Source organism: Oryzias latipes, chromosome 3 (assembly GCF_053564925.1).
Source record: "Oryzias latipes strain Hd-rR chromosome 3, Olatipes_Hd-rR_3.1".
NCBI classification, from domain to species: domain Eukaryota; kingdom Metazoa; phylum Chordata; class Actinopteri; order Beloniformes; family Adrianichthyidae; genus Oryzias; species Oryzias latipes.
In genome coordinates, this window is record NC_136239.1 from 10,079,420 (window position 1) to 10,092,630 (window position 13,211).

The following is a 13,211-nucleotide window of genomic DNA, read 5'->3' on the forward strand; positions in this document are numbered from 1 at the left end:
AGTCACTTACATGTGTAAAACGACAAAGAACCCCATCATGATCACTAAAGTATGTTTGTACAACTGTACATTCGACTTTATAGTTTGTTGTTTTTAAGTACACATGATCGATTATCGTATTTTTTAACGTTGTGTTTTCAGAAACCAGTTGAATGAAACCTTTATGTGCCATGAAATCAGTTATTGTCTTAGAGTTTACTAAGTTTTCATTAAAATCACCCATTATAGCAATGGTATCACCCAGGGGCTCCAAAAGATCAACTAATTTCTTAAGGTTCTCTCTAAATAATGAAATGGCATATGATGGTGGACGATACAGAACTGCCACGACTATGTTCGATGTAATAAATCTGTGCACTAAACATTCAATATCTACATTTTGTATCTCTACATGTTCAAACAGGATATTTTCAACGGTGTACATTCCAACACCACCATGTTTTAAGCCTTTAATCACATTCAGTCTAGGATCTACTCCACTATAAGACAGTGAGCGTGGCATACTATAAAAATTATACCCACTGATGTTCAATGCATCAGTTAAAGGTGCATTTGGAAGCCATGTTTCAGTTACAGCTATGCAGTTAACATGTAACTGTTTTGTGCACAAAGCTAAGTCCTTTACATGCCACTCTAAATTTTGCACATTCATGAGGAAAATGCTGAATTCACATGAACTAGAAGTGAAATTTTCTTTATTTATCAGATATTGAGGCATGTTAGCCACATATTCAGAAACTGTTTTGTTACAGTAAATGGCCTGTTCCTTAAAATCTTGAATAATTAAACCAGACAAACTTGTTACGCGGCTTAATGCAACATAAGCCTGCCCAGGAGCAAAGGTTTTTTTCAAAGACACAACAACATTATCAATGGTAAGACCCTGAACTTTATGAACAGTACAAGCCCAAGCAAGTTTTAGAGGAAACTGACGTCTCAGACCACCTCTTCCTGTGAATCGTTCCTCTTCTGGAACAATGGCTACAGAACCTGAGACAAGCCCTGGATTATTTTCATACTGTTTCTTCCGTTGTCTTCCAATGTCTTTATTATCAAAATTCACAAAAACAATTTGTGGAAAGTCAGAGTTTCTATAGACAATATCAGTCACAATTCCACATGCACCATTGACAAGACCATCTGCCACATCAACATTTTTACAGAGCATGACACGTGCATTCTTCCCCAAAAGAAGTCTTTCTGCTAAACAAGTATTGTTATGATTTGAATTATTACCACTTAGTAACACTTGTCTACCTGTTTCCTTACAATTTACATAATCTTGAGCTTTAATAGTTACATACTCTGGACAGGATGAATGTAGATGGGTTAAATTATGTTGATTTACTTGACCATTAGTTGGGAAAATATGTAAAGCAGAGCTGCCTTCTCCCGTTTCACGTGACTTCAATTGTTGGATATCACTTTTTAACATTTCAGTACCTTTGCATCGTGTCCTAACTCTGCCGAGTAATTTGGCAAATTCCTGATCTTTTTGGCGTACAATGGTTTCTAGGCAAACAATTTCAAACACACCACACCAAAGATCCATACCCACATTTTCTACATACAATGGTTTTCCTCTCACTGGAGGTAATTGAAAGAAATCCCCAACTGCAATAATACAAACATTTCCAAACAATGCAGAGTTACCAGTTTGCTTTATTTGCCTCAGACGCCCATGAATATATGCTAATAAATTATGATCTACCATGGATATTTCATCAATTATCAAAATCTGTAAACTGCTGTAAATGGCACGTAAAGAATTTAATTTTTCCTCACCCAGTGGTGTGTAAGGTAAGCGGACATCTTTACCAATACAAAAAGTGTTGTGTATAGTACTTGCTTGTACATTAAACGCAGCAATTCCTGTGGGAGCCGTCAACAAAACACAGATGTCATCTACATGACGACAAAGAGGAGACAATAGTCTATTTGATTCATATTGTATTGCTTTAATTAGGTGAGTTTTACCAGTCCCTGCACCTCCTGTTATGAACAGGTGGAATGGTTCTGGCTTTTTTCCCAAAACCTTTTCCACACACCATTTTCTCACTTGGTAAAAAATATCCATCTGAATTTCATTTAAAGAGCGAATTAAAGCCAAGCCATCACTACGAGGCATTTTTGTGTTATTCAGTTGAAAGAAATGGCTATGTTGAGCAGAAACTCTTAAATCAGGAATATCAAATTCCTGTTCATCATCGACACTTTTTTGGTTCTGCAACAACTCTTGACACTCAAGTCTTTCCAATTCTTGCTCAGGGCATAATTCACACCAGGCATCTTCAACTACACCAGCATTATCTATCCCTTGCTGAGCATTAACCAATTTATCACCATCAATTTCAAATTTACTTCTGTTTAATGTTACCACGGACTTTACCAACTGCAGACCTGAATCACCAAGTCTTATCGTACCCTTATGAAAAAAGTCTTGATACGTTTCAAAACCTTGAGGTTTCAGCTGGCTATCGCTGTAGTATGGCAAGAACAACTGCAGATTGCTTTGATAAAACAATTCAGGCTGTTTTGTTTCAGAGAACTTAACGTAACGTACAACAGCAGGTTGTGTGCGGGTTCTTTTCACAACATATCCAGTGTTGTTGTTCAACTTTATTCGCTTAGCAGCACTTTCATTTTTTGACAACACACGAAATTCGGAAGCAAATACTGCTAAACACATTGAAGGAAAATCATCACTCTTAGGTCTGTTCTTATATCTATCCACAATGCTTGTCATCCACATATCATCTGTACTAACAGAATGCTTTGATGCTTTTTCTTTAAGTACTTTTAACGGTAAACTCATTTTAACAGTATTTTCACCAACAGGAAGAAACACAACTTTCCGAGAGCACTCTTTCAAATGTGCATTTGTCAGTCTATAAACACTTTCTTGAGCAGATACATCTCTGTTGTGCAAATATGTACTGCCTAATGTTTTTAGACTCTCTTTGGCAGAAGCATTTCCATCCCTGCTTGCTTCCTTTTGTGCACACTGCAATAATAAACCCATTTCCTTCTCTGATTTAGAGATGTAAGAAATGATGTACACAACACATGCGTATGCGTCGACAACAAACTGTATATCCATATTAGCATTCCAGCATTTTAACAGTGGCTTGCTATATTGATTAATCCAAACTTCTTTAAGTTGACGTTTCAGCACAACATGGGTTTTCCGAGCACAACAGTTATATGCAGTTTCAAATGTGCTTTGGTTTAACCCAACAGATTCAAACAAATCCTCAACATTGTCATAAGTTGGCCCATCAGTTGAGAGAGCAGCTTTAATGTGTGCAATCAATGCAGAAGCCTCTTTTTTCTTCAATTGCGGTGTCTGTGCATTTTCTTTACAGTTGCAAGACTCTTTCTGTGATAACACACATTGACAAGACTGTGTCTCTTCAGCACTTGTGCTACGTGATATGAATGTACGCGCAGAAGGTGGTCTAGGAAAATTAAAACGACACACAGTTCCTTTTTTTTTACATGTTTTCGCATGTGTTTCAGAGTGTTTTTGCACAGATGTTACAATTTCCAGTAAGTCAATATTTGATGGTAACTCACAAGTCACATAACGATCAATAAATGCAATCACTTCAGCATCTGTATTTCTGTCAATTACAGGTGCATCCTCTATCCAAAACAGGCAATGAAGATGTGGTGAGCCTCGTTGCTGAAACTCCACCCTATAAAAATAATCCTTAATTTTTCCTATAGGACATGCAGGCGACATAAGAACCTCTTTCAGAAAACAATGCCAACGAAAATCAAACATCCGAGCAGCAGTGACAGGATTACAACGCAAAAGCTCACATCTGTCTGCCCATTCCAACTGCTCCACAGTTTCAGTTCTACCTTCATGCTTCAGAATGCAGGAAAGTAAATTCTTCCAACGCATATCAGCTGAAGAAAATGAACAGAACCATGTGGGGATTCCAAGCTGCCTCACACAAGCCATGAGGTCTTTCTGGGCCGCCTGCCAAAAAGCTGGCGTACCTCTAATTGGTTTTAAAAATCGGTACCCATCATCAAATTCCAACATCCTTTTAATAGAATCATCACTTTTCAACAACTCTCCAATAACTACTCGTTTATTTTTAAAATTATACTTACCTTTTCTTACTGCAATCGAAACATTTGAAACGACCTTTTCTAATTCTGTCATATATTGGGCAAAAAAAATATATTCCACATTTTGTGCAAAACGACAATCAGCATTAAGAATCCTGTTGTTAAAATATCGTGATAGAGTTAAAGGATGTTGTCTTCCATCATGATATGTTGGTCCACCCTTAGGAAACAACGCAGGAAAACACTTAGCCTCATTTGTAATATCGGACAACAACTTCACCGGACTATTGCCTTCAGCGGGAGCTACATTCAAAATGTGATCAAAATATTGATCCAAAGCCTCTTGACCAATGTCTACTGGCATTAGACAAGTGTCCTGGAACATGCAATGCTGCTGTCTATCATGCAGAAGTTCATCTCCTAAAACATTTGAATCGTCAACATTTGCAGTGCATTCAACATCTTTTTCTACCACATCAGATGTTTCTTTACAAAAACCATTAATCCAATCATTATTAAATTTCACGTTGTTATAATAATAATTATGGGTTTGTAAAAACTGTAAAGCCTGCTTAACACGTTCCGTATCAACATACTGATATTCATAATGTCCTTTATAAGTAAGCTTCCGTTTTAATTTCACAGGCACAAGAGAACCCTCAATAGACATGCGTGGTAACAAATAAGTTGTTTGTTCAGTATTTGCAGGAACACAAGTAATAGGTCCATGCACGCCATTCTGTCCACCTTTGGGCAATGCTAACAGTTTCATAAATGGAATATGTAACGCTATTAGATGTTGTTCTAATTGATTTAAACATGCCAATTCCGCTGGTATAGGTTCAAGTTCTAAGTTATTTTTAACACTTTCAGCTGGTACTTTACCTTTTTTGATTTTAGCATGACACGTGTAACAAATCCACAATTTGCTTCTTGATGTTTTCATCCATTCACAATTTTTTGAGCAGTTTGCATTGCAGATATGCAAATAATCAGAAGTGATACATTGATCAGCGATAAGTCCAAGTCCTGCATTACTGTACGACTCTTTTTTACAATGTAATACTTGATGTTCAAATAACAACCTATGACATACACAACAAACAAACCCAGGTCCATCTTTAACTTTATCCAAAAATTGTTTCATAACAACATCAAACTCTTCCAACTGTTTTTTATTCAATTGTCGCTTCAATTTCATCCCATCCAACACACTTTTCCTAAAGTGAGGATCTTGACGATATTTTCTAGAACTCAGTGCTTTAACATTTTCTCTATGAGTAACATTACTCTGATATTTTCTAGAACTCAGTGCTTTAACATTTTCTCTATGAGTAACATTACTCTGATATTTTCTAGAACTCAGTGCTTTAACATTTTCTCTATGAGTAACATTAATCTGATATTTTCTTTTACTCATTTCCTTAACATTATGTTTGTGTAACAAATCAAATTTATACTTGCTTTTACTCCCATTTTTAACACGATGTCTGTGTAAATAATCAGTTCTGTATTTTGCAGAACTACGTTCTTTAACCCACATTTTATGCATAGCATTTTCCCTATATTTATTTTTACTCAATTCTAATGCTCTGGATCTACGCAAAGAATCAGATGCATATTTCCTTTTACTCATATCTTTTTTCTTCTGTTTATGCAGTTCACTTGTTTGATATTGCATTTTGTGGTAAAAAGATCTCCTTTTTTTTAGATACTTTGAAAAGGAAGATTCACCAACTGAATCACAACTAACATTATGTGGTTGAAAAGAACGACATCTTAGATGTGGTTTCTCAGAACAAATACTATTGCTTTTACACCAATTGGCACACCCAATTTTACCACTACAATGAACACAAACAACAACCTCGTAATATTTCTCACCACATTCTCGCAAATAAATTGCTTGATTTCCAAGTATTTTATTTACAGGGTTATACTTTCTCCATATGCTACCATTGTGTACAAAAATTTCTACTCCCAAAACATTTGAAGTAGCTTGAATGTCAATCTCACATACAAAACTGCCAACATATTTCATACGTGACTTTTGAATGTACTCAGACACTGTGGCATATCCTTTCTCCAGCAACTTCATATGAATGTCACTGTTCTTTAGCATAAACTTAACAACAGCCAGTCGAACTCTTCTATGACAATTTTCAGATCCACTAATGACTCGAGAAATAGCACGAAAAAAACTATTGCCATCATTTAATGTGACCTCTGTCTTACAAATAGAACCAAGCGTTACATTATTAGTTGGAATGTCTTCATACTGCTTCACAAAATCTAAATCAATATGTTTTGACAACAAAACTGCACTCTCAAACGACAATGGATAAAAACTGAAAGCATTTTCAACTAAATTGTTACTTTGATAAATTTCACTGTTTTGGTGATCATTGTTAACCAATGCACTAAACAAAACTTCATTACAATCACCAACTTCAGACCTGCCATGTTTAACACTCTTGCAATCTCCTTCTGACAGCATTTCTGAGTCTCTTTTGCGTTGCCTCATATTATGACCCAAATTATTTTTTTCCATAGATTTACACAACCCAAAACAACGCTGCTGCTGAAAAATTTCAACGCAAGTTACAACTTCATAATGACACTCATTTATATTTTGCAAATATATGCCTTGTTTAGATATGGCCTTACGTTGACAGGCATATTTCAACCAACGTTCATTGTGAAATGTATACACACTCACACCCAAGTAGTCAGCTGTAGCTTGAATTTCAACCTCTGTAGCCCAACTACCAGAAAATCTCATTCTAGAAACATTGAGATATTCATCCACAGACATATTTTCAGATCTCAAAAGAGAACTATAATTTCCAACATTCTTTTGTAAATGTGTGACAACTGCACGTCTTAACTTTATGTGATTTTTCTCTGTACCACTAATAACTTTGGACACAGCCCTAAAAAAACAATTGCCATCGGCTACTATATGATCAGTTTGACATGGAATTCCCAACATATCAACCTCTAGAGGGTTAGAACAAGCAGTGTTTTCACAATGCACATTCAGTTGTTTACACAATGCTTGTGTAACATCAAAATCAACAGGGTAAAACTCAAGTTTCTTTGATGAAACATCACCAAGAAACTCAACATCCAAACTAGCTTCATTAGCATCATACCATTTTGTCTTCTTTGATTCACGTTGCACAGTAGAAAGCTTACGCTTTCTGTTACTTTCATGCAACGGTAAGGGACTAGTTTGAACATCTAAACTGCACCCGAAACCAAACTGTGACCCAGTATTTAATCCAGTTTTACAATCCTTCTCAAGCACACTTTGTTTATTTTTCTCACTATGATCATTGTCAGTAACAGCAACGGATGCAATTTCAAAAGCCATTTCTTTCCCTGCAAGTGAAATACTCAAGCAACAAATATAATTGTATAAATCATTAAGACTAGGAAGGTACATGATAATACTTCTTCCATTTACATCTGCCATTCCAGTACCACTGCGTGCATGTGAATCCACCACAGCATAATGGCCGTTTTCTGAAATAACAGCACAAGTACTACTGCCTATGGTCAAAAAACATGTTTTATACTTGACAAGCATGTGCTCCAGTCCCTTTTTAAGAGTTATCACTTCACCACTGTCAACAAATTTACCATTACTCACATTAACAATCCCAGAAACGTATTCACCATACTCAAACTTAAATAATTTACCATCAATTTCAGAATCCATGGGCAAATCAGGTACTGACAAAAACTTCAAATTTCCAGGGATGATTTTGTTTTCACACACCGAGGAGTAAAGCTGATCACCAAGAAACACAACATGGTCCAAGTCTGTTGCCTCCCACTCAAAAACACTACGATCCGTGTGTTTAGCCATACTCACCAGGGCTATTGCCATGCACTGCACACCTCTGTTTTGAAGCTGCCGATCTCCTTGATGAAAAGATCCCCTTACACAACGTTCTGTGTCAAATATGTTACAATTGTTTTCATTTAAAATCACTGAAGATGATTTTTTTTTTAAATTACTGCCCTTTTTTCCAATTTTCAATGTATTTTTGCATTCCATTAACACTTTACATTTTTCGCCAACCACAATTTTGTCATTTAACTCCTGAACATGTTCTTTTATAAAACCAGTCTGTCTTTTGCCCAAAACTGACTGATTCACACGTGCATCCTCTGCTCCCAAACCAAATGTATTATTACACCCGTCCCAAGAAGCTTCTTTCACAAACATTGAACTAATGCCAAACCATTCTGCATTCAAAGACTTTTTCAAGTTCCAAATGTGCAACATCAAGTCATTAAAGCAACTGTTGAAGACAGCCACAGATGTTCCAATATTAGAAAACATTCCAGATGAATCTCGTGCACCACAATCAACCACAACAAAATACTCTTTGTGATGAATGACAGCACAAACGAAACCCTGCAAATCCAACAAACACAGATCTTCCTCCATCAGTCGCTCCTGCATCATTTCATACAACAGTGAAAAATCTTCACTCTTTGAATCACCAGAATACACAGGCTCATTGATAGCAACATCCCAAATTCTTCCAAACACACTGAGCTTTTCAGAAACCTTGAATAACTTTTCGGAATTGTTCACACATCCATCACTTCCATTAAATGAACAAACCAACTGCACACCTTCATTTCTAATATTATCAACATCAGCGTCCCTCCATGTACACACTGGAGCAACAACATGGTTGATTGCAGCCACAACACAACATGTAAGCGATGTTGTACTATCACTTGAATTTGTCAATCTTACTTTCATTCCAGAAATCAAAGGCCTCTGTATTTGCTCCAGACAAACACAACCAGAAGTTTTACCTTCTTCCTGAACCTTACACACTTTGGTGCGACGCATATTAAATCCCTTCTTTCGTGGCATCTAAAAAAAAATAAAAAAATGAAACCACCATTAAAATAAAATTCTCATTTCTATTATGTATACATAAAGCAATACATTTATACCACACAGACAAATAATCAAAAACATAAAATTAAATATTCAGACTATTGGAAAATAGTTATACACAAATAAATGTAACATGTGTCCTATAATACAGTGGTCCCCAACCCCCGGGCCGCAAATAATAAATAACTTACTTTACTTCCGGTTTATTTATATCTGAATCTGAAAGATGTTTTATTTTGAAAAGATGCCCGATTCTCTGTGTGACTGTCACACCCGTCTATGTCACCAGTAATGTATGGAAGCGATTCTGTAGCATTAATAAAAAGCAAAGTTAAAACCAGAAATGCTTTTTTCATTTTCAAAAAGAAGCTGCATTTTGTTGACTCAAAAATAAAATGAAAAAACAATCCCCCAAAATGCTTTCTTTTCCTTCCTCAAAGCTTATTCTGTCACTAAATTAAAATGAAAATGGTATTTGACATTTCATTTTCAAGTCGTTCTCTTGTAAATGTGTAGCATAATTCATTTAGAAATGTTTAATTTGACCTTTAAAATGGATTAATAGAAATGCTTTTCTGATTTTCAAAATGAAGCTGCATTTTTTGACTCAAAATTAAAAAGAAAAAGCAATACTTCAAAATGCTTTATTTCCTTCCTCAACACAGCTTATTCTGTCACTTAATCAAAATGATAAAGAAAATGGTGTTTGACATTTCATTTTAAAAAAGGTCCACGGTAAATGTCTAGCAAAATTCATTTAGAAATGTCTAATTTGACAATTAAAATGGATTAACAGAAATGCTTTTTAATTTTGAAAATGTAGCTGCATCAAATGCCTCAAAATTCAAATATAAAAACAATATTTCAAAATGCTTTTTCATTTTATACTTCAATCCGCCTATTCTGTGTCATAATTAAAACGAAAATGCAAAGAGGGGATTGCATTTTAACATCCACCCTGCAAAACTTGGAGCAATATTCATTTCTTAAACACATTAGCAGAGGGGGGGCGGGACGATGACGTCACTGCTTTCTCCGTGTGTACGGCCGCTGTCGCTGAGAGACCTGGTGTGTCTGTGTTCGCATTAAGATCACCTAAAACTGGGTCCTGTTCACAAACCGCTGGACCTGGCCTGCTCAAACCTGGATTCCTGGATCTTAATGCGAGAAATGCAGCAGAATGTTCCTTTAGCTCCCTCGTGAATCAGAAGCTGTGAATCCCAACCCAACTTCTTCAGCGTCGTCTGACCGCACGGATTTACAAACATATGATCGAGCAGAGCAGGCCTTAAATAATAATCATAACAGTAATAAAAGCACATTATGAAGATAGTCTCCTGCAGCTTCACGCTGAGTGAGTGTTTTTGGTCCAACCAGCAACCGTTTAGCATGGAGAAATCTGTCTGTTGATGGAGCTCCAGCTGTCAAACAGCAAATTTAGCTGCAAATAAATTTGTAAATATGTGAGAATTACATCAGTTTTTATTTTGTTCTGGACAGCACTGGAAACACAAATTCATATGATGGTTTCTCGGATCATCGTAGCAGCATTTCCGCCTTCAGCGATCGGAGCTTCGCGCTCCGCTATGAAAAGGCAGCTGGCGGTCCGAAGATAAAAAGCTTGTCTGCGTGCGTCAGGAGGAGGACCGCAGAAGACGGACATGCTGCTAGTTAGTCCTGAGAAGCTGTGCAAACTCATCAGAAGTTCACAACCATCACAAAACCCTCTTCTCTGCCACTAACAGTCTGCTCCTGGTGCGTGTGTCTGTCAGCAGGCGGACACACGGAGAAAGCAGTGACGTCATCGCCCCGCCTCCCCTCTGCTAATGCTTTTAAGAAATGAATATTGCTCCAAGTTTTGCAGGGTGGATGTTAAAATGCAAATGCAATCCCCTCTTTGCATTTTCATTTTAATTATGACACAGAATAAGCGGTTTGAAGTATAAAATGAAAAAGCATTTTGAAATATTGCTTTTATATTTGAATTTTGAGGCATTTGATGCAGCTACATTTTCAAAATTAAAAAGCATTTCTGTTAAACCATTTTTATTGTCAAATTAGACATTTCTAAATGAATTATGCTACACATTTATCATGCACCTTTTTTTAAATGAAATGTCAAATACCATTTTCTTTATCATTTTAATTAAGTGACAAAAAAGCTGTGTTGCAGTATAAAATGATAAAGCATTTTGAAGTATTGCTTTTTCTTTTTAATTTTGAGTCAAAAAATGCAGCTTCACTTTGAAAATAAAAAGCATTTCTATTAATCCATTTTAAATGTCAAATTAGACATTTCTAAATGAATTATGCTACACATTTACCATAGAACGTCTTGAAAATGAAATGTCAAATACCATTTTAATTTTAATTAAGTGACAGAATAATCAGTGTTGAAGAAGGAAATGAAAAAGCATTTTGGTGGATGGCTTTTTCATTTTATTTTTGAGTCAAAAAATGCAGCTTCATTTTGAAAATTAAAAGGCATTTCTGGTTTTGACTTTGCTTTTTATTAATGCTACAGAATCGCTTCCATAGTAACACAGACCAAGGTGCTCCTCTCAGTCACGTGATAAATTATCGCTAAAATAAAACCCAGGAGCTAGCAAAATGAGTAAAAAACAAACGTCTTTGGAAAGTTTTTTTTGCATAGGTGAAAAGGCCCAGCCAGGAGACAGAAGAGGAGCCTTCCACTTCCAGAAAAGAAAGCTACATTTTTCTTTTTTGCACCATGAGCGGCAGAAGGGGGGAGGATGATGAGCCATGCAATGTTCTATCCATGGGTGTCAAAATTAAAGCTGGGGTGTGTGTTGTCACACATCTGTTCCTCCTTCTGCGTGGCGTTGCTACAGTAATCCTCCACCAACATCTCAAAGACCTGTCCGTTAACTTAAAAAATGTGCAATCAAGTTTATTGAAACAAGGTTGGGGATCACTGCTATAATAGATTATTAAACACTGCAAATTTAACTTACCTTTACCAAACTCTTTAATGGCTTACAAAACACAACGTTCTCTGGAAAAACCAGCAAACAGCTCCTCTCTCTGTTGTCCAGACAAAGGTTTAGTCACTGGTGTGGAAGATCCCTCAGAGGAAAACTCTGGAGTTACAAATAAAAATGTAAAAGGAAAAACATTTAATTCAAACAAAAATAAATACATAAACAAACTTTAATAGACATGAAATGGTAGATGCTCTCTGGGAGGCTAATCCATAGAGGAGGTCCATTAAAACTGAATGAGGCCTTGCCGTGTGTTTTAACTTTTGGGATAACCAAAAGGCCTGTATCAGAGGACCTCAGGGTCCACAGGGGATCATACATTAAAATCATATCAGACAAATATGAAGGCCCAAGACCATAAAAACATTTATAAACTAATAATAACGTTATCAATCCTAAAGCGAACAGGAGGCCAAGCAGCCATTTTAATATCTGTGTGTGTTCCTGCAAATATATTCATACTGGCTGCCACACTTATAGATTATATGAAAACATTTATACACAAATAAATTTAACATGTGTCCTATGAAATTATTAAACACTGAAAATTTAACTTAAAACCTAAAAAGTACAAAATAGGTTGGAACTGATCTTCAGTGGAAATACTCACGGGTCGGCACGCGTTCAAAATGTATTATATGTGAACTGCTATGTATTTGATCAATTAGAAAGGAGTTTCACTGGTTAATGTGGTTTAAAAACCGTAAAAACTACATTCGAATATTTAATTGAGAACTACAAAGATGGTGGATAGACTACAAAAAAAACGATCTCTGAAACTGATAGAAACTTGTTGTTTGTCGACCAGTATCGATTCTACATCTCATTTTGTACATTTGTGTCCGTTTAAAAAGAAAATTCGTCGGTTGGTTTGCTTTGAAAAGTCTTTTTAAAATTACGTTCGAAACAAAATGCCCGCCATCACTTCCGGTTCAACGAAGTAAAAGGTCAAATTATTTGCGTTCGTCTAATCAATTTTAAGCAACTTTTACGGTTTTTTATTCAATAAAATTGATAATCAGAAGGTGTGTAGTCGTTGTGGCGATTTAAAAAAGTGTCGATGGTCGATTAAAGTAATGGTTCGTTTACAAGTCGCGGGAAAATTCATAATGGTCGTGACAAACCTCGAGTCAAATTGAAGGCGTCCTCGGCGCAGTGCGTCTGGCCAGGTCGAGTTCTTCTCACTGGCGGTCCTG

At 36.2% G+C, this 13,211-nt stretch overlaps 1 long non-coding RNA gene across 1 annotated transcript; it reads right to left on the minus strand.

Moving 5' to 3' along the window:
* Positions 1 to 1,440: 1,440 nt before the first annotated feature.
* Positions 1,441 to 12,422, minus strand: LOC144991162 (uncharacterized). Its single transcript, XR_013655099.1, has 2 exons — positions 11,989 to 12,422; positions 1,441 to 8,986 (listed from the first exon to the last, which is right to left on the minus strand). It is a non-coding gene; the product is annotated as an uncharacterized LOC144991162 (long non-coding RNA).
* Positions 12,423 to 13,211: the final 789 nt, after the last annotated feature.